This window comes from Idiotropiscis lumnitzeri, chromosome 9 (genome assembly GCF_059441095.1).
Source record: "Idiotropiscis lumnitzeri isolate Australia: NSW breed Sydney's pygmy pipehorse chromosome 9, RoL_Ilum_1.0, whole genome shotgun sequence".
NCBI lineage: Eukaryota > Metazoa > Chordata > Actinopteri > Syngnathiformes > Syngnathidae > Idiotropiscis > Idiotropiscis lumnitzeri.
The window spans coordinates 21,194,377-21,211,989 of record NC_142399.1 but is presented as its reverse complement, the minus strand read 5'-3'; the positions used below and the strand labels follow the sequence as shown (position 1 = coordinate 21,211,989).

The window sequence follows — 17,613 nt, the reverse complement described above, 5'->3', positions numbered from 1 at the left end:
TGAATCCGGGTCACGGCAGCCTCAGCTTCACCGATAGTGTTCCTTGCTTGACCAGTGGGGAGATACGCGTCCCCACCCGATGTCTTTCAGACAACTACACACATGCGTAGGGCTAGTGGCGCAATGGATAACGCATCTGACTACGGATCAGAAGATTCTAGGTTCGACTCCTAGCTAGCTCGTCTTACATTTTGTGCTAAACCTGTGCATTGTGTATCTTTTTATGAATTCTCTGGAGAGGGCTTTCTTCACAAATGTCAACAAGGAGAAGGTCCTTCCAGTGCTGAATAAACTCTTTGTCAAACATTAACCTGGAGAGTTACATTCTTCAACACAATTTTAGAAGTACCTTTTCCTTCAAGAAGGTCGTCCTGTCATTGGAAAAGGTAGCTTAAATCTCAAAATCAAGATTCCGCAAAATAGAAAATTCATTCCCACTGAATTGGGATTCAAGATTTCTGAAATGTATGAGTTTCATTAAATACTGAAGGAGTTTTCTGCCAATGAAAATCATTTAACATTGTTTCAGTCGTCCTATCTACGAAACCCGTCTGTTGCATTTTATTTTGGCCTTACGTGTAGCTGTCAGCGGTGCAGAGATAATTCTGCCATTGCATAGCAACTCACACGGGGCCGTGATCGTATAGTGGTTAGTACTCTGTGTTGTGGCCGCAGCAACCCTGGTTCGAATCCGGGTCACGGCAGCCTCAGCTTCACCAATAGTGTTGCTTGCTTGACCAATGGAGACATACGCGTCCCCACCCGATGTCTTACAGACAACTCCACACATGAGTGGGGCGAGTGGCGCAATGGATACCGCATCTGATAATGGTTCAGGACATTCTAGGTTTGACTCCCAGCTAGCTGGTCTTACATTTTGTGCTAAACCTGTGCATCGTGTATCTTTTCATGATTTCACTGGGGAGGGCTCACATCACCAATGTCAACAAGGAAAAGGTCCTTCCAGTGCTTAATAAACTCTTTGTCAAACATTAACCTGGAGAGTTACATTCTTCATCACAATTTTAGAAGTACCTTTTCCTTCAAGAAGGTCGTCCTGTCATTGGAAAAGGTTGCTTAAATCTCAAAATCAAGATTCCGCAAAATAGAAAATTCATTCCCACTGAATTGGGATTCAAGATTTCTGAAATGTATGAGTTTCATTAAATACTGAAGGAGTTTTATGCCAATGAAAATCATTGAACATTGTTTCAGTCGTCCTTTCTAAGAAACCCGTCTGTTGCATTTTATTTTGGCCTTACGTGTAGCTGTCAGCGGTGGAGAGACAATTCTGCCATTGCAGAGCAACACATTCGGGGTCGTGATTGTATATTGGTTAGTACTCTGTGTTTTGGCCGCAGCAACCCCGGTTTGAATCCGGGTCACGGCAACCTCAGCTTCACCGATAGTGTTCCTTGCTTGACCAGTGGGGAGATACGCGTCCCCACCCGATGTCTTTCAGACAACTACACACATGCGTAGGGCTAGTGGCGCAATGGATAACGCATCTGACTACGGATCAGAAGATTCTAGGTTCGACTCCTAGCTAGCTCGTCTTACATTTTGTGCTAAACCTGTGCATTGTGTATCTTTTTATGAATTCTCTGGAGAGGGCTTTCTTCACAAATGTCAACAAGGAGAAGGTCCTTCCAGTGCTGAATAAACTCTTTGTCAAACATTAATCTGGAGAGTTACATTCTTCAACACAATTTTAGAAGTACCTTTTCCTTCAAGAAGGTCGTCCTGTCATTGGAAAAGGTAGCTTAAATCTCAAAATCAAGATTCCGCAAAATAGAAAATTCATTCCCACTGAATTGGGATTCAAGATTTCTGAAATGTATGAGTTTCATTAAATACTGAAGGAGTTTTCTGCCAATGAAAATCATTTAACATTGTTTCAGTCGTCCTATCTACGAAACCCGTCTGTTGCATTTTATTTTGGCCTTACGTGTAGCTGTCAGCGGTGCAGAGATAATTCTGCCATTGCATAGCAACACATTCGGGGTCGTGATTGTATATTGGTTAGTACTCTGTGTTTTGGCCGCAGCAACCCCGGTTTGAATCCGGGTCACGGCAGCCTCAGCTTCACCGATAGTGTTCCTTGCTTGACCAGTGGGGAGATACGCGTCCCCACCCGATGTCTTTCAGACAACTACACACATGCGTAGGGCTAGTGGCGCAATGGATAACGCATCTGACTACGGATCAGAAGATTCTAGGTTCGACTCCTAGCTAGCTCGTCTTACATTTTGTGCTAAACCTGTGCATTGTGTATCTTTTTATGAATTCTCTGGAGAGGGCTTTCTTCACAAATGTCAACAAGGAGAAGGTCCTTCCAGTGCTGAATAAACTCTTTGTCAAACATTAACCTGGAGAGTTACATTCTTCAACACAATTTTAGAAGTACCTTTTCCTTCAAGAAGGTCGTCCTGTCATTGGAAAAGGTAGCTTAAATCTCAAAATCAAGATTCCGCAAAATAGAAAATTCATTCCCACTGAATTGGGATTCAAGATTTCTGAAATGTATGAGTTTCATTAAATACTGAAGGAGTTTTCTGCCAATGAAAATCATTTAACATTGTTTCAGTCGTCCTATCTACGAAACCCGTCTGTTGCATTTTATTTTGGCCTTACGTGTAGCTGTCAGCGGTGCAGAGATAATTCTGCCATTGCATAGCAACTCACACGGGGCCGTGATCGTATAGTGGTTAGTACTCTGTGTTGTGGCCGCAGCAACCCCGGTTCGAATCCGGGTCACGGCAGCCTCAGCTTCACCAATAGTGTTGCTTGCTTGACCAATAGGGACATACGCGGCCCCACCCGATGTCTTACAGACAACTCCACACATGAGTGGGGCGAGTGGCGCAATGGATACCGCATCTGATAATTGTTCAGGACATTTGAGGTTTGACTCCCAGCTAGCTCGTCTTACATTTTGTGCTAAACCTGTGCATCGTGTATCTTTTCATGAATTCACTGGAGAGGGCTCACTTCACCAATGTCAGCAAGGAGAAGGTCCTTCCAGTGCTTAATAAACTCTTTGTCAAACATTAACCTGGAGAGTTACATTCTTTAACACAATTTTAGAAGTAACTTTTCCTTCAAGAAGGTCGTCCTGTCATTGGAAAAGGTTGCTTAAATCTCAAAATCAAGATCCTGCGAAATAGAAAATTCATTCCCACTGAATTGGTATTCAATATTTCTGAATTGTATGAGTTTCATGAAATACTGAAGGAGTTTTCTGCCAATGAAAGTCATTTAACATTGTTTGAGTCGTCCTTTCTAAAAAAAACAGTCTGTTGCATTTTATTTTGGCCGTAAGTGTAGCTGTCAGCAGTAGACAGACAATTTTGCCATTGCATAGCTATACACTCGGGGGCCGTGATCGTATCGGTGTTAGTTCTCTATGTTCTGGCCGCAGCAACACAGGTTCGGTTCCGGTTCACGGCAGCCTCAGCTCCACCATTAGAGTTGCTTGCTTGACCAGTGGGGAGATACGAGTTCCCCCAGATGTCTTACAGACAACTCCACACATGAGTGGGGCGAGTGGCGCAATGGATACCGCATCTGATAATGGTTCAGGACATTCTAGGTTTGACTCTCAGCTAGCTCGTCTGACATTTTGTGCTAAACCTGTGCATTGTGTATCTTTTTATGAATTCTCTGGAGAGGGCTCACTTCACCAATGTCAACAAGGAAAAGGTCCTTCCAGTGCTTAATAAACTCTTTGTCAAACATTAACCTGGAGAGTTACATTCTTCATCACAATTTTAGAAGTACCTTTTCCTTCAAGAAGGTCGTCCTGTCATTGGAAAAGGTTGCTTAAATCTCAAAATCAAGATTCCGCAAAATAGAAAATTCATTCCAACTGAATTGGGATTCAAGATTTCTGAAATGTATGAGTTTCATTCAATACTGAAGGAGTTTTCTGCCAATGAAAATCATTGAACATTGTTTCAGTCGTCCTTTCTAAGAAACCTGTCTGTTGCATTTTATTTTGGCCTTACGTGTAGCTGTCAGCGGTGGAGAGACAATTCTGCCATTGCATAGCAACACACTCGGGGCAGTGTTCGTATAGTGGTTAGTACTCTGTGTTGTGGCCGCAGCAACCCTGGTTCGAGCCCGTTTCACGGCAGCCTCAGCTTCACCAATAGTGTTGCTTGCTTGACCAGTGGAGAGATATGCGTCCCCACCCGATGTCTTACAGACAACTACACACATGCGTGGGGCTAGTGGCGCAATGGATACCGCATCTGACTACGGATCAGAAGATTCTAGGTTCGACTCCTAGCTAGCTCGTCTTACATTTTGTGCTAAACCTGTGCATTGTGTATCTTTTTATGAATTCTCTGGAGAGGGCTTTCTTCACCAATGTCAACAAGGAGAAGGTCCTTCCACTGCTGAATAAACTCTTTGTCAAACATTAACCTGGAGAGTTACATTCTTCAACACAATTTTAGAAGTACCTTTTCCTTCAAGAAGGTCGTCCTGTCATTGGAAAAGGTTGCTTAAATCTCAAAATCAAGATTCCGCAAAATAGAAAATTCATTCCCACTGAATTGGGATTCAAGATTTCTGAAATGTATGAGTTTCATTAAATACTGAAGGAGTTTTCTGCCAATGAAAATCATTTAACATTGTTTCAGTCGTCCTATCTACGAAACCCGTCTGTTGCATTTTATTTTGGCCTTACGTGTAGCTGTCAGCGGTGCAGAGATAATTCTGCCATTGCATAGCAACACATTCGGGGTCGTGATTGTATATTGGTTAGTACTCTGTGTTTTGGCCGCAGCAACCCCGGTTTGAATCCGGGTCACGGCAGCCTCAGCTTCACCGATAGTGTTCCTTGCTTGACCAGTGGGGAGATACGCGTCCCCACCCGATGTCTTTCAGACAACTACACACATGCGTAGGGCTAGTGGCGCAATGGATAACGCATCTGACTACGGATCAGAAGATTCTAGGTTCGACTCCTAGCTAGCTCGTCTTACATTTTGTGCTAAACCTGTGCATTGTGTATCTTTTTATGAATTCTCTGGAGAGGGCTTTCTTCACAAATGTCAACAAGGAGAAGGTCCTTCCAGTGCTGAATAAACTCTTTGTCAAACATTAACCTGGAGAGTTACATTCTTCAACACAATTTTAGAAGTACCTTTTCCTTCAAGAAGGTCGTCCTGTCATTGGAAAAGGTAGCTTAAATCTCAAAATCAAGATTCCGCAAAATAGAAAATTCATTCCCACTGAATTGGGATTCAAGATTTCTGAAATGTATGAGTTTCATTAAATACTGAAGGAGTTTTCTGCCAATGAAAATCATTTAACATTGTTTCAGTCGTCCTATCTACGAAACCCGTCTGTTGCATTTTATTTTGGCCTTACGTGTAGCTGTCAGCGGTGCAGAGATAATTCTGCCATTGCATAGCAACTCACACGGGGCCGTGATCGTATAGTGGTTAGTACTCTGTGTTGTGGCCGCAGCAACCCCGGTTCGAATCCGGGTCACGGCAGCCTCAGCTTCACCAATAGTGTTGCTTGCTTGACCAATGGAGACATACGCGTCCCCACCCGATGTCTTACAGACAACTCCACACATGAGTGGGGCGAGTGGCGCAATGGATACCGCATCTGATAATGGTTCAGGACATTCTAGGTTTGACTCCCAGCTAGCTGGTCTTACATTTTGTGCTAAACCTGTGCATCGTGTATCTTTTCATGATTTCACTGGGGAGGGCTCACATCACCAATGTCAACAAGGAAAAGGTCCTTCCAGTGCTTAATAAACTCTTTGTCAAACATTAACCTGGAGAGTTACATTCTTCATCACAATTTTAGAAGTACCTTTTCCTTCAAGAAGGTCGTCCTGTCATTGGAAAAGGTTGCTTAAATCTCAAAATCAAGATTCCGCAAAATAGAAAATTCCTTCCCACTGAATTGGGATTCAAGATTTCTGAAATGTATGAGTTTCATTAAATACTGAAGGAGTTTTCTGCCAATGAAAATCATTGAACATTGTTTCAGTCGTCCTATCTACGAAACCCGTCTGTTGCATTTTATTTTGGCCTTACGTGTAGCTGTCAGCGGTGCAGAGACAATTCTGCCATTGCATAGCAACACAATCGGGGCCGTGATCGTATAGTGGTTAGTACTCTGTGTTGTGGCCGCAGCAACCCCGGTTCGAATCCGGGTCACGGCAGCCTCAGCTTCACCAATAGTGTTGCTTGCTTGACCAGTGGGGAGATACGCGTCCCCACCCGATGTCTTACAGACAACTCCACACATGAGTGGGGCGAGTGGCGCAATGGATACTGCATCTGATAATGGTTCAGGACATTCGAGGTTTGACTCCCAGCTACCTCGTATTACATTTTGTGCTAAACCTGTGCATCGTGTATCTTTTCATGAATTCACTGGAGAGGGCTCACTTCACCAATCTCAACAAGGAAAAGGTCCTTCCAGTGCTGAATAAACTCTTTGTCAAACATTAACCTGGAGAGTTACATTCTTCATCACAATTTTAGAAGTACCTTTTCCTTCAAGAAGGTCGTCCTGTCATTGGAAAAGGTTGCTTAAATCTCAAAATCAAGATTACGCAAAATAGAAAATTCAGTCCCACTGAATTGGGATTCAAGATTTCTGAAATGTATGAGTTTCATTAAATACTGAAGGAGTTTTCTGCCAATGAAAATCATTGAACATTGTTTCAGTCGTCCTTTCTAAGAAACCCGTCTGTTGTATTTTATTTAGGCCTTACGTGTAGCTGTCAGCGGTGGAGAGACAATTCTGCCATTGCATAGCAACACATTCGGGGTCGTGATTGTATATTGGTTAGTACTCTGTGTTGTGGCCGCAGCAACCCCGGTTTGAATCCGCGTCACGGCAGCCTCAGCTTCACCGATAGTGTTCCTTGCTTGACCAGTGGGGAGATACGCGTCCCCACCCGATGTCTTTCAGACAACTACACACATGCGTGGGGCTAGTGGCGCAATGGATACCGCATCTGACTTCGGATCAGAAGATTCTAGGTTCGACTCCTAGCTAGCTCGTCTTACATTTTGTGCTAAACCTGTGCATTGTGTATCTTTTCATGAATTCTCTGGAGAGGGCTCACTTCACCAATGTCAACAAGGAGAAGGTCCTTCCAGTGCTTAATAAACTCTTTGTCAAACATTAACCTGGAGAGTTACATTCTTCATCACAATTTTAGAAGTACCTTTTCCTTCAAGAAGGTCGTCCTGTCATTGGAAAAGGTTGCTTAAATCTCAAAATCAAGATTCCGCAAAATAGAAAATTCATTCCCACTGAATTGGGATTCAAGATTTCTGAAATGTATGAGTTTCATTAAATACTGAAGGAGTTTTCTGCCAATGAAAATCATTTAACATTGTTTCAGTCGTCCTATCTACGAAACCCGTCTGTTGCATTTTATTTTGGCCTTACGTGTAGCTGTCAGCGGTGCAGAGATAATTCTGCCATTGCATAGCAACTCACTCGGGGCCGTGATCGTATAGTGGTTAGTACTCTGTGTTGTGGCCGCAGCAACCCCGGTTCGAATCCGGGTCACGGCAGCCTCAGCTTCACCAATAGTGTTGCTTGCTTGACCAATGGGGACATACGCGTCCCCACCCGATGTCTTACAGACTACTCCACACATGAGTGGGGCGAGTGGCGCAATGGATACCGCATCTGATAATTGTTCAGGACATTTGAGGTTTGACTCCCAGCTAGCTCGTCTTACATTTTGTGCTAAACCTGTGCATCGTGTATCTTTTCATGAATTCACTGGAGAGGGCTCACTTCACCAATCTCAACAAGGAAAAGGTCCTTCCAGTGCTGAATAAACTCTTTGTCAAACATTAACCCGGAGAGTTACATTCTTCAACACAATTTTAGAAGTACCTTTTCCTTCAAGAAGGTCGTCCTGTCATTGGAAAAGGTTGCTTAAATCTCAAAATCCAGATCCTGCGAAATAGAAAATTCATTCCCACTGAATTGGTATTCAAGATTTCTGAATTGTATGAGTTTCATGAAATACTGAAGGAGTTTTCTGCCAATGAAAGTCATTTAACATTGTTTGAGTCGTCCTTTCTAAAAAAAACAGTCTGTTGCATTTTATTTTGGCCGTACGTGTAGCTGTCAGCGGGAGACAGACAATTTTGCCATCGCATAGCTATACACTCGGGGCCGTGATCGTATCGGTGTTAGTTTTCTATCTTCTGGCCGCAGCAACACAGGTTCGGTTCTGGGTCACGGCAGCCTCAGCTCCACCAATAGAGTTGCTTGCTTGACCAGTGGGGAGATACGAGTCCCCCCAGATGTCTTACAGACAACTCCACACATGAGTGGGGCGAGTGGCGCAATGGATACCGCATCTGATAATGGTTCAGGACATTCTAGGTTTGACTCCCAGCTAGCTGGTCTTACATTTTGTGCTAAACCTGTGCATCGTGTATCTTTTCATGATTTCACTGGGGAGGGCTCACATCACCAATGTCAACAAGGAAAAGGTCCTTCCAGTGCTTAATAAACTCTTTGTCAAACATTAACCTGGAGAGTTACATTCTTCATCACAATTTTAGAAGTACCTTTTCCTTCAAGAAGGTCGTCCTGTCATTGGAAAAGGTTGCTTAAATCTCAAAATCAAGATTCCGCAAAATAGAAAATTCATTCCCACTGAATTGGGATTCAAGATTTCTGAAATGTATGAGTTTCATTAAATACTGAAGGAGTTTTCTGCCAATGAAAATCATTGAACATTGTTTCAGTCGTCCTTTCTAAGAAACCCGTCTGTTGCATTTTATTTTGGCCTTACGTGTAGCTGTCAGCGGTGGAGAGACAATTCTGCCATTGCATAGCACCACACTCGGGGCAGTGATCGTATAGTGATTAGTACTCTGTGTTGTGGCCGCCGCAACCCCGGTTCGAGTCCGTGTCACGGCAGCCTCAGCTTCACCAATAGTGTTGCTTGCTTGACCAGTGGAGAGATACGCGTCCCCACCCGATGTCTTTCAGACAACTACACACATTCGTGGGGCTAGTGGCGCAATGGATAACGCATCTGACTACGGATCAGAAGATTCTAGGTTCGACTCCTAGCTAGCTCGTCTTACATTTTGTGCTAAACCTGTGCATTGTGTATCTTTTTATGAATTCTCTGGAGAGGGCTTTCTTCACCAATGTCAACAAGGAGAAGGTCCTTCCAGTGCTGAATAAACTCTTTGTCAAACATTAACCTGGAGAGTTACATTCTTCAACACAATTTTAGAAGTACCTTTTCCTTCAAGAAGGTCGTCCTGTCATTGGAAAAGGTAGCTTAAATCTCAAAATCAAGATTCCGCAAAATAGAAAATTCATTCCCACTGAATTGGGATTCAAGATTTCTGAAATGTATGAGTTTCATTAAATACTGAAGGAGTTTTCTGCCAATGAAAATCATTTAACATTGTTTGAGTCGTCCTTTCTAAAAAAACCAGTCTGTTGCATTTTATTTTGGCCGTACGTGTAGCTGTCAGCGGTAGACAGACAATTTTGCCATCGCATAGCTATACACTCGGGGCCGTGATCGTATCGGTGTTAGTTTTCTATGTTCTGGCCGCAGCAACACAGGTTCGGTTCTGGGTCACGGCAGCCTCAGCTCCACCCATGGAGTTGCTTCCTTGACTAGTGGGGAGATACGAGTCCCCCCAGATGTCTTACAGACAACTCCACACATGAGTGGGGCGAGTGGCGCAATGGATAACGCATCTGACTACGGATCAGAAGATTCTAGGTTTGACTCCCAGCTAGCTCGTCTTACATTTTGTGCTAAACCTGTGCATCGTGTATCTTTTCATGAATTCACTGGAGAGGGCTCACTTCACCAATGTCAACAAGGAGAAGGTCCTTCCAGTGCTTAATAAACTCTTTGTCAAACATTAACCTGTAGAGTTACATTCTTCAACACAATTTTAGAAGTAACTTTTCCTTCAAGAAGGTCGTCCTGTCATTGGAAAAGGTTGCTTAAATCTCAAAATCAAGATCCTGCGAAATAGAAAATTCATTCCCACTGAATTGGTATTCAAGATTTCTGAATTGTATGAGTTTCATGAAATACTGAAGGAGTTTTCTGCCAATGAAAGTCATTTAACATTGTTTGAGTCGTCCTTTCTAAAAACACAGTCTGTTGCATTTTATTTTGGCCGTAAGTGTAGCTGTCGGCAGTAGACAGACAATTTTGCCATTGCATAGCTATACACTCGGGGCCGTGATCGTATCGGTGTTAGTTCTCTATGTTCTGGCCGCAGCAACACAGGTTCGGTTCCGGTTCACGGCAGCCTCAGCTCCACCAATAGAGTTGCTTGCTTGACCAGTGGGGAGATACGAGTCCCCCCAGATGTCTAACAGAAAACTCCACACATGAGTGGGGCGAGTGGCGCAATGGATACCGCATCTGATAATGGTTCAGGACATTCGAGGTTTGACTCCCAGCTACCTCGTCTTACATTTTGTGCTAAACCTGTGCATCGTGTATCTTTTCATGAATTCACTGGAGAGGGCTCACATCACCAATGTCAACAAGGAGAAGGTCCTTCCAGTGCTTAATAAACTCTTTGTCAAACATTAACCTGTAGAGTTACATTCTTCAACACAATTTTAGAAGTAACTTTTCCTTCAAGAAGGTCGTCCTGTCATTGGAAAAGGTTGCTTAAATCTCAAAATCAAGATCCTGCGAAATAGAAAATTCATTCCCACTGAATTGGTATTCAAGATTTCTGAATTGTATGAGTTTCATGAAATACTGTAGGAGTTTTCTGCCAATGAAAGTCATTTAACATTGTTTCAGTCGTCCTTTCTAAGAAACCCGTCGATTGTATTTTATTTTGGCCTTACGTGTAGCTGTCAGCGGTGGAGAGACAATACTGCCATTGCATAGCAACACACTCGGGGCCGTGATCGTATAGTGGTTAGTGCTCTGTGTTGTGGCCGCAGCAACCCTGGTTCGAATCCGGGTCACGGCAGCCTCAGCTTCACCAATAGTGTTGCTTGCTTGACCAATGGGGACATACGCGTCCCCACCCGATGTCTTACAGACAACTCCACACATGAGTGGGGCGAGTGGCGCAATGGATACCGCATCTGATAATTGTTCAGGACATTTGAGGTTTGACTCCCAGCTAGCTCGTCTTACATTTTGTGCTAAACCTGTGCATCGTGTATCTTTTCATGAATTCACTGGAGAGGGCTCACTTCACCAATCTCAACAAGGAAAAGGTCCTTCCAGTGCTTAATAAACTCTTTGTCAAACATTAACCTGGAGAGTTACATTCTTCAACACAATTTTAGAAGTACCTTTTCCTTCAAGAAGGTCATCCTGTCATTGGAAAAGGTTGCTTAAATCTCAAAATCCAGATCCTGTGAAATAGAAAATTCATTCCCACTGAATTGGTATTCAAGATTTCTGAATTGTATGAGTTTCATGAAATACTGAAGGAGTTTTCTGCCAATGAAAGTCATTTAACATTGTTTGAGTCGTCCTTTCTAAAAAAAACAGTCTGTTGCATTTTATTTTGGCCGTACGTGTAGCTGTCAGCGGTAGACAGACAATTTTGCCATTGCATAGCTATACACTCGGGGCCGTGATCGTATCGGTGTTAATTTTCTATGTTCTGGCCGCAGCAACACAGGTTCGGTTCTGGGTCACGGCAGCCTCAGCTCCACCAATAGAGTTGCTTGCTTCACTAGTGGGGAGATACGAGTCCCCCCAGATGTCTTACAGACAACTCCACACATGAGTGGGGCGAGTGGCGCAATGCATACCGCATCTGATAATGGTTCCGGACATTCTAGGTTTGACTCCCAGCTAGCTCGTCTTACATTTTGTGCTAAACCTGTGCATCGTGTATCTTTTCATGAATTCACTGGAGAGGGCTCACTTCACCAATGTCAACAAGGAGAAGGTCCTTCCAGTGCTTAATAAACTCTTTGTCAAACATTAACCTGGAGAGTTACATTCTTTAACACAATTTTAGAAGTAACTTTTCCTTCAAGAAGGTCGTCCTGTCATTGGAAAAGGTTGCTTAAATCTCAAAATCAAGATCCTGCGAAATAGAAAATTCATTCCCACTGAATTGGTATTCAATATTTCTGAATTGTATGAGTTTCATGAAATACTGAAGGAGTTTTCTGCCAATGAAAGTCATTTAACATTGTTTGAGTCGTCCTATCTACGAAACCCGTCTGTTGTATTTTATTTTGGCCTAACGTGTAGCTGTCAGCGGTGGAGAGACAATTCTGCCATTGCATAGCAACACATTCGGGGTCGTGATTGTATATTGGTTAGTACTCTGTGTTGTGGCCGCAGCAACCCCGGTTTGAATCCGCGTCACGGCAGCCTCAGCTTCACCGATAGTGTTCCTTGCTTGACCAGTGGGGAGATACGCGTCCCCACCCGATGTCTTTCAGACAACTACACACATGCGTAGGGCTAGTGGCGCAATGGATAACGCTTCTGACTACGGATCATAAGATTCTAGGTTCGACTCCTAGCTAGCTCGTCTTACATTTTGTGCTAAACCTGTGCATCGTGTATCTTTTCATGAATTCACTGGAGAGGGCTCACATCACCAATGTCAACAAGGAAAAGGTCCTTCCAGTGCTTAATAAACTCTTTGTCAAACATTAACCTGGAGAGTTACATTCTTCATCACAATTTAGAAGTACCTTTTCCTTCAAGAATGTCGTCCTGTCATTGGAAAAGGTTGCTTAAATCTCAAAATCAAGATTCCGCAAAATAGAAAATTCATTCCCACTGAATTGGGATTCAAGATTTCTGAAATGTATGAGTTTCATTAAATACTGAAGGAGTTTTCTGCCAATGAAAATCATTATACATTGTTTCAGTCGTCCTTTCTAAGAAACCCGTCTGTTGTATTTTATTTTGGCCTTACGTGTAGCTGTCAGCGGTGGAGAGACAATACTGCCATTGCATAGCAACACACTCGGGGCCGTGATCGTATAGTGGTTAGTGCTCTGTGTTGTGGCCGCAGCAACCCCGGTTCGAGTCCGTGTCACGGCAGCCTCAGCTTCATCAATAGTGTTGCTTGCTTGACAAGTGGAGAGATACGCGTCCCCACCCGATGTCTTACAGACAACTACACACATGCGTGGGGCTAGTGGCGCAATGGATACCGCATCTGACTTCGGATCAGAAGATTCTAGGTTCGACTCCTAGCTAGCTCGTCTTACATTTTGTGCTAAACCTGTGCATTGTGTATCTTTTCATGAATTCTCTGGAGAGGGCTTTCTTCACCAATGTTAACAAGAAGAAGGTCCTTCCACTGCTGAATAAACTCTTTGTCAAACATTAACCTGGAGAGTTACATTCTTCAACACAATTTTAGAAGTACCTTTTCCTTCAAGAAGGTCGTCCTGTCATTGGAAAAGGTTGCTTAAATCTCAAAATCAAGATTTCGCAAAATAGAAAATTCATTCCCACTGAATTGGGATTCAAGATTTCTGAAATGTATGAGTTTCATTAAATACTGAAGGAGTTTTCTGCCAATGAAAATCATTGAACATTGTTTCAGTCGTCCTTTCTAAGAAACCCGTCTGTTGCATTTTATTTTGGCCTTACGTGTAGCTGTCAGCGGTGCAGAGATAATTCTGCCATTGCATAGCAACTCACGCGGGGCCGTGATCGTATAGTGGTTAGTATTCTGTGTTGTGGCCGCAGCAACCCCGGTTCGAATCCGGGTCACGGCAGCCTCAGCTTCACCAATAGTGTTGCTTGCTTGACCAATGGGGACATACGCGTCCCCACCCGATGTCTTACAGACAACTCCACACATGAGTGGGGCGAGTGGCGCAATGGATACCGCATCTGATAATTGTTCAGGACATTTGAGGTTTGACTCCCAGCTAGCTCGTCTTACATTTTGTGCTAAACCTGTGCATCGTGTATCTTTTCATGAATTCACTGGAGAGGGCTCACTTCACCAATGTCAACAAGGAGAAGGTCCTTCCAGTGCTTAATAAACTCTTTGTCAAACATTAACCTGGAGAGTTACATTCTTTAACACAATTTTAGAAGTAACTTTTCCTTCAAGAAGGTCGTCCTGTCATTGGAAAAGGTTGCTTAAATCTCAAAATCAAGATCCTGCGAAATAGAAAATTCATTCCCACTGAATTGGTATTCAATATTTCTGAATTGTATGAGTTTCATGAAATACTGAAGGAGTTTTCTGCCAATGAAAGTCATTTAACATTGTTTGAGTCGTCCTTTCTAAAAAAAACAGTCTGTTGCATTTTATTTTGGCCGTACGTGTAGCTGTCAGCGGTAGACAGACAATTTTGCCATTGCATAGCTATACACTCGGGGCCGTGATCGTATCGGTGTTAATTTTCTATGTTCTGGCCGCAGCAACACAGGTTCGGTTCTGGGTCACGGCAGCCTCAGCTCCACCAATAGAGTTGCTTGCTTCACTAGTGGGGAGATACGAGTCCCCCCAGATGTCTTACAGACAACTCCACACATGAGTGGGGCGAGTGGCGCAATGGATACCGCATCTGATAATGGTTCCGGACATTCTAGGTTTGACTCCCAGCTAGCTCGTCTTACATTTTGTGCTAAACCTGTGCATCGTGTATCTTTTCATGAATTCACTGGAGAGGGCTCACTTCACCAATGTCAACAAGGAGAAGGTCCTTCCAGTGCTTAATAAACTCTTTGTCAAACATTAACCTGGAGAGTTACATTCTTTAACACAATTTTAGAAGTAACTTTTCCTTCAAGAAGGTCGTCCTGTCATTGGAAAAGGTTGCTTAAATCTCAAAATCAAGATCCTGCGAAATAGAAAATTCATTCCCACTGAATTGGTATTCAATATTTCTGAATTGTATGAGTTTCATGAAATACTGAAGGAGTTTTCTGCCAATGAAAGTCATTTAACATTGTTTGAGTCGTCCTTTCTAAAAAAAACAGTCTGTTGCATTTTATTTTGGCCGTAAGTGTAGCTGTCAGCAGTAGACAGACAATTTTGCCATTGCATAGCTATACACTCGGGGGCCGTGATCGTATCGGTGTTAGTTCTCTATGTTCTGGCCGCAGCAACACAGGTTCGGTTCCGGTTCACGGCAGCCTCAGCTCCACCATTAGAGTTGCTTGCTTGACCAGTGGGGAGATACGAGTTCCCCCAGATGTCTTACAGACAACTCCACACATGAGTGGGGCGAGTGGCGCAATGGATACCGCATCTGATAATGGTTCAGGACATTCTAGGTTTGACTCTCAGCTAGCTCGTCTGACATTTTGTGCTAAACCTGTGCATTGTGTATCTTTTTATGAATTCTCTGGAGAGGGCTCACTTCACCAATGTCAACAAGGAAAAGGTCCTTCCAGTGCTTAATAAACTCTTTGTCAAACATTAACCTGGAGAGTTACATTCTTCATCACAATTTTAGAAGTACCTTTTCCTTCAAGAAGGTCGTCCTGTCATTGGAAAAGGTTGCTTAAATCTCAAAATCAAGATTCCGCAAAATAGAAAATTCATTCCAACTGAATTGGGATTCAAGATTTCTGAAATGTATGAGTTTCATTCAATACTGAAGGAGTTTTCTGCCAATGAAAATCATTGAACATTGTTTCAGTCGTCCTTTCTAAGAAACCTGTCTGTTGCATTTTATTTTGGCCTTACGTGTAGCTGTCAGCGGTGGAGAGACAATTCTGCCATTGCATAGCAACACACTCGGGGCAGTGTTCGTATAGTGGTTAGTACTCTGTGTTGTGGCCGCAGCAACCCTGGTTCGAGCCCGTTTCACGGCAGCCTCAGCTTCACCAATAGTGTTGCTTGCTTGACCAGTGGAGAGATATGCGTCCCCACCCGATGTCTTACAGACAACTACACACATGCGTGGGGCTAGTGGCGCAATGGATACCGCATCTGACTACGGATCAGAAGATTCTAGGTTCGACTCCTAGCTAGCTCGTCTTACATTTTGTGCTAAACCTGTGCATTGTGTATCTTTTTATGAATTCTCTGGAGAGGGCTTTCTTCACCAATGTCAACAAGGAGAAGGTCCTTCCACTGCTGAATAAACTCTTTGTCAAACATTAACCTGGAGAGTTACATTCTTCAACACAATTTTAGAAGTACCTTTTCCTTCAAGAAGGTCGTCCTGTCATTGGAAAAGGTTGCTTAAATCTCAAAATCAAGATTCCGCAAAATAGAAAATTCATTCCCACTGAATTGGGATTCAAGATTTCTGAAATGTATGAGTTTCATTAAATACTGAAGGAGTTTTCTGCCAATGAAAATCATTTAACATTGTTTCAGTCGTCCTATCTACGAAACCCGTCTGTTGCATTTTATTTTGGCCTTACGTGTAGCTGTCAGCGGTGCAGAGATAATTCTGCCATTGCATAGCAACACATTCGGGGTCGTGATTGTATATTGGTTAGTACTCTGTGTTTTGGCCGCAGCAACCCCGGTTTGAATCCGGGTCACGGCAGCCTCAGCTTCACCGATAGTGTTCCTTGCTTGACCAGTGGGGAGATACGCGTCCCCACCCGATGTCTTTCAGACAACTACACACATGCGTAGGGCTAGTGGCGCAATGGATAACGCATCTGACTACGGATCAGAAGATTCTAGGTTCGACTCCTAGCTAGCTCGTCTTACATTTTGTGCTAAACCTGTGCATTGTGTATCTTTTTATGAATTCTCTGGAGAGGGCTTTCTTCACAAATGTCAACAAGGAGAAGGTCCTTCCAGTGCTGAATAAACTCTTTGTCAAACATTAACCTGGAGAGTTACATTCTTCAACACAATTTTAGAAGTACCTTTTCCTTCAAGAAGGTCGTCCTGTCATTGGAAAAGGTAGCTTAAATCTCAAAATCAAGATTCCGCAAAATAGAAAATTCATTCCCACTGAATTGGGATTCAAGATTTCTGAAATGTATGAGTTTCATTAAATACTGAAGGAGTTTTCTGCCAATGAAAATCATTTAACATTGTTTCAGTCGTCCTATCTACGAAACCCGTCTGTTGCATTTTATTTTGGCCTTACGTGTAGCTGTCAGCGGTGCAGAGATAATTCTGCCATTGCATAGCAACTCACACGGGGCCGTGATCGTATAGTGGTTAGTACTCTGTGTTGTGGCCGCAGCAACCCCGGTTCGAATCCGGGTCACGGCAGCCTCAGCTTCACCAATAGTGTTGCTTGCTTGACCAATGGAGACATACGCGTCCCCACCCGATGTCTTACAGACAACTCCACACATGAGTGGGGCGAGTGGCGCAATGGATACCGCATCTGATAATGGTTCAGGACATTCTAGGTTTGACTCCCAGCTAGCTGGTCTTACATTTTGTGCTAAACCTGTGCATCGTGTATCTTTTCATGATTTCACTGGGGAGGGCTCACATCACCAATGTCAACAAGGAAAAGGTCCTTCCAGTGCTTAATAAACTCTTTGTCAAACATTAACCTGGAGAGTTACATTCTTCATCACAATTTTAGAAGTACCTTTTCCTTCAAGAAGGTCGTCCTGTCATTGGAAAAGGTTGCTTAAATCTCAAAATCAAGATTCCGCAAAATAGAAAATTCCTTCCCACTGAATTGGGATTCAAGATTTCTGAA

General features: G+C 43.2%; 19 non-coding genes across 19 annotated transcripts; all 19 read left to right on the top strand.

The window, feature by feature from the left end:
- Window positions 1–109: 109 nt before the first annotated feature.
- trnar-acg (transfer RNA arginine (anticodon ACG)) lies at window positions 110–182 on the top strand. Its single transcript has one exon. It is a non-coding gene; the product is annotated as a tRNA-Arg (tRNA).
- Window positions 183–632: 450 nt separating this feature from the next.
- trnah-gug (transfer RNA histidin (anticodon GUG)) lies at window positions 633–704 on the top strand. Its single transcript has one exon. It is a non-coding gene; the product is annotated as a tRNA-His (tRNA).
- A 777-nt stretch (window positions 705–1,481) lies between these two features.
- trnar-acg (transfer RNA arginine (anticodon ACG)) lies at window positions 1,482–1,554 on the top strand. Its single transcript has one exon. It is a non-coding gene; the product is annotated as a tRNA-Arg (tRNA).
- Window positions 1,555–2,167: 613 nt separating this feature from the next.
- On the top strand, window positions 2,168–2,240 carry trnar-acg (transfer RNA arginine (anticodon ACG)). The gene has a single exon. It is a non-coding gene; the product is annotated as a tRNA-Arg (tRNA).
- A 450-nt stretch (window positions 2,241–2,690) lies between these two features.
- trnah-gug (transfer RNA histidin (anticodon GUG)) lies at window positions 2,691–2,762 on the top strand. The gene has a single exon. It is a non-coding gene; the product is annotated as a tRNA-His (tRNA).
- A 1,464-nt stretch (window positions 2,763–4,226) lies between these two features.
- Window positions 4,227–4,299, top strand: trnar-acg (transfer RNA arginine (anticodon ACG)). Its single transcript has one exon. It is a non-coding gene; the product is annotated as a tRNA-Arg (tRNA).
- A 613-nt stretch (window positions 4,300–4,912) lies between these two features.
- trnar-acg (transfer RNA arginine (anticodon ACG)) lies at window positions 4,913–4,985 on the top strand. The gene has a single exon. It is a non-coding gene; the product is annotated as a tRNA-Arg (tRNA).
- Window positions 4,986–5,435: 450 nt separating this feature from the next.
- trnah-gug (transfer RNA histidin (anticodon GUG)) lies at window positions 5,436–5,507 on the top strand. Its single transcript has one exon. It is a non-coding gene; the product is annotated as a tRNA-His (tRNA).
- Window positions 5,508–6,121: 614 nt separating this feature from the next.
- Window positions 6,122–6,193, top strand: trnah-gug (transfer RNA histidin (anticodon GUG)). The gene has a single exon. It is a non-coding gene; the product is annotated as a tRNA-His (tRNA).
- A 777-nt stretch (window positions 6,194–6,970) lies between these two features.
- On the top strand, window positions 6,971–7,043 carry trnar-ucg (transfer RNA arginine (anticodon UCG)). Its single transcript has one exon. It is a non-coding gene; the product is annotated as a tRNA-Arg (tRNA).
- Window positions 7,044–7,493: 450 nt separating this feature from the next.
- Window positions 7,494–7,565, top strand: trnah-gug (transfer RNA histidin (anticodon GUG)). Its single transcript has one exon. It is a non-coding gene; the product is annotated as a tRNA-His (tRNA).
- A 1,463-nt stretch (window positions 7,566–9,028) lies between these two features.
- trnar-acg (transfer RNA arginine (anticodon ACG)) lies at window positions 9,029–9,101 on the top strand. Its single transcript has one exon. It is a non-coding gene; the product is annotated as a tRNA-Arg (tRNA).
- A 1,821-nt stretch (window positions 9,102–10,922) lies between these two features.
- On the top strand, window positions 10,923–10,994 carry trnah-gug (transfer RNA histidin (anticodon GUG)). Its single transcript has one exon. It is a non-coding gene; the product is annotated as a tRNA-His (tRNA).
- A 1,463-nt stretch (window positions 10,995–12,457) lies between these two features.
- trnar-acg (transfer RNA arginine (anticodon ACG)) lies at window positions 12,458–12,530 on the top strand. Its single transcript has one exon. It is a non-coding gene; the product is annotated as a tRNA-Arg (tRNA).
- A 612-nt stretch (window positions 12,531–13,142) lies between these two features.
- On the top strand, window positions 13,143–13,215 carry trnar-ucg (transfer RNA arginine (anticodon UCG)). The gene has a single exon. It is a non-coding gene; the product is annotated as a tRNA-Arg (tRNA).
- Window positions 13,216–13,665: 450 nt separating this feature from the next.
- Window positions 13,666–13,737, top strand: trnah-gug (transfer RNA histidin (anticodon GUG)). Its single transcript has one exon. It is a non-coding gene; the product is annotated as a tRNA-His (tRNA).
- A 2,150-nt stretch (window positions 13,738–15,887) lies between these two features.
- trnar-acg (transfer RNA arginine (anticodon ACG)) lies at window positions 15,888–15,960 on the top strand. Its single transcript has one exon. It is a non-coding gene; the product is annotated as a tRNA-Arg (tRNA).
- Window positions 15,961–16,573: 613 nt separating this feature from the next.
- trnar-acg (transfer RNA arginine (anticodon ACG)) lies at window positions 16,574–16,646 on the top strand. The gene has a single exon. It is a non-coding gene; the product is annotated as a tRNA-Arg (tRNA).
- Window positions 16,647–17,096: 450 nt separating this feature from the next.
- trnah-gug (transfer RNA histidin (anticodon GUG)) lies at window positions 17,097–17,168 on the top strand. Its single transcript has one exon. It is a non-coding gene; the product is annotated as a tRNA-His (tRNA).
- Window positions 17,169–17,613: the final 445 nt, after the last annotated feature.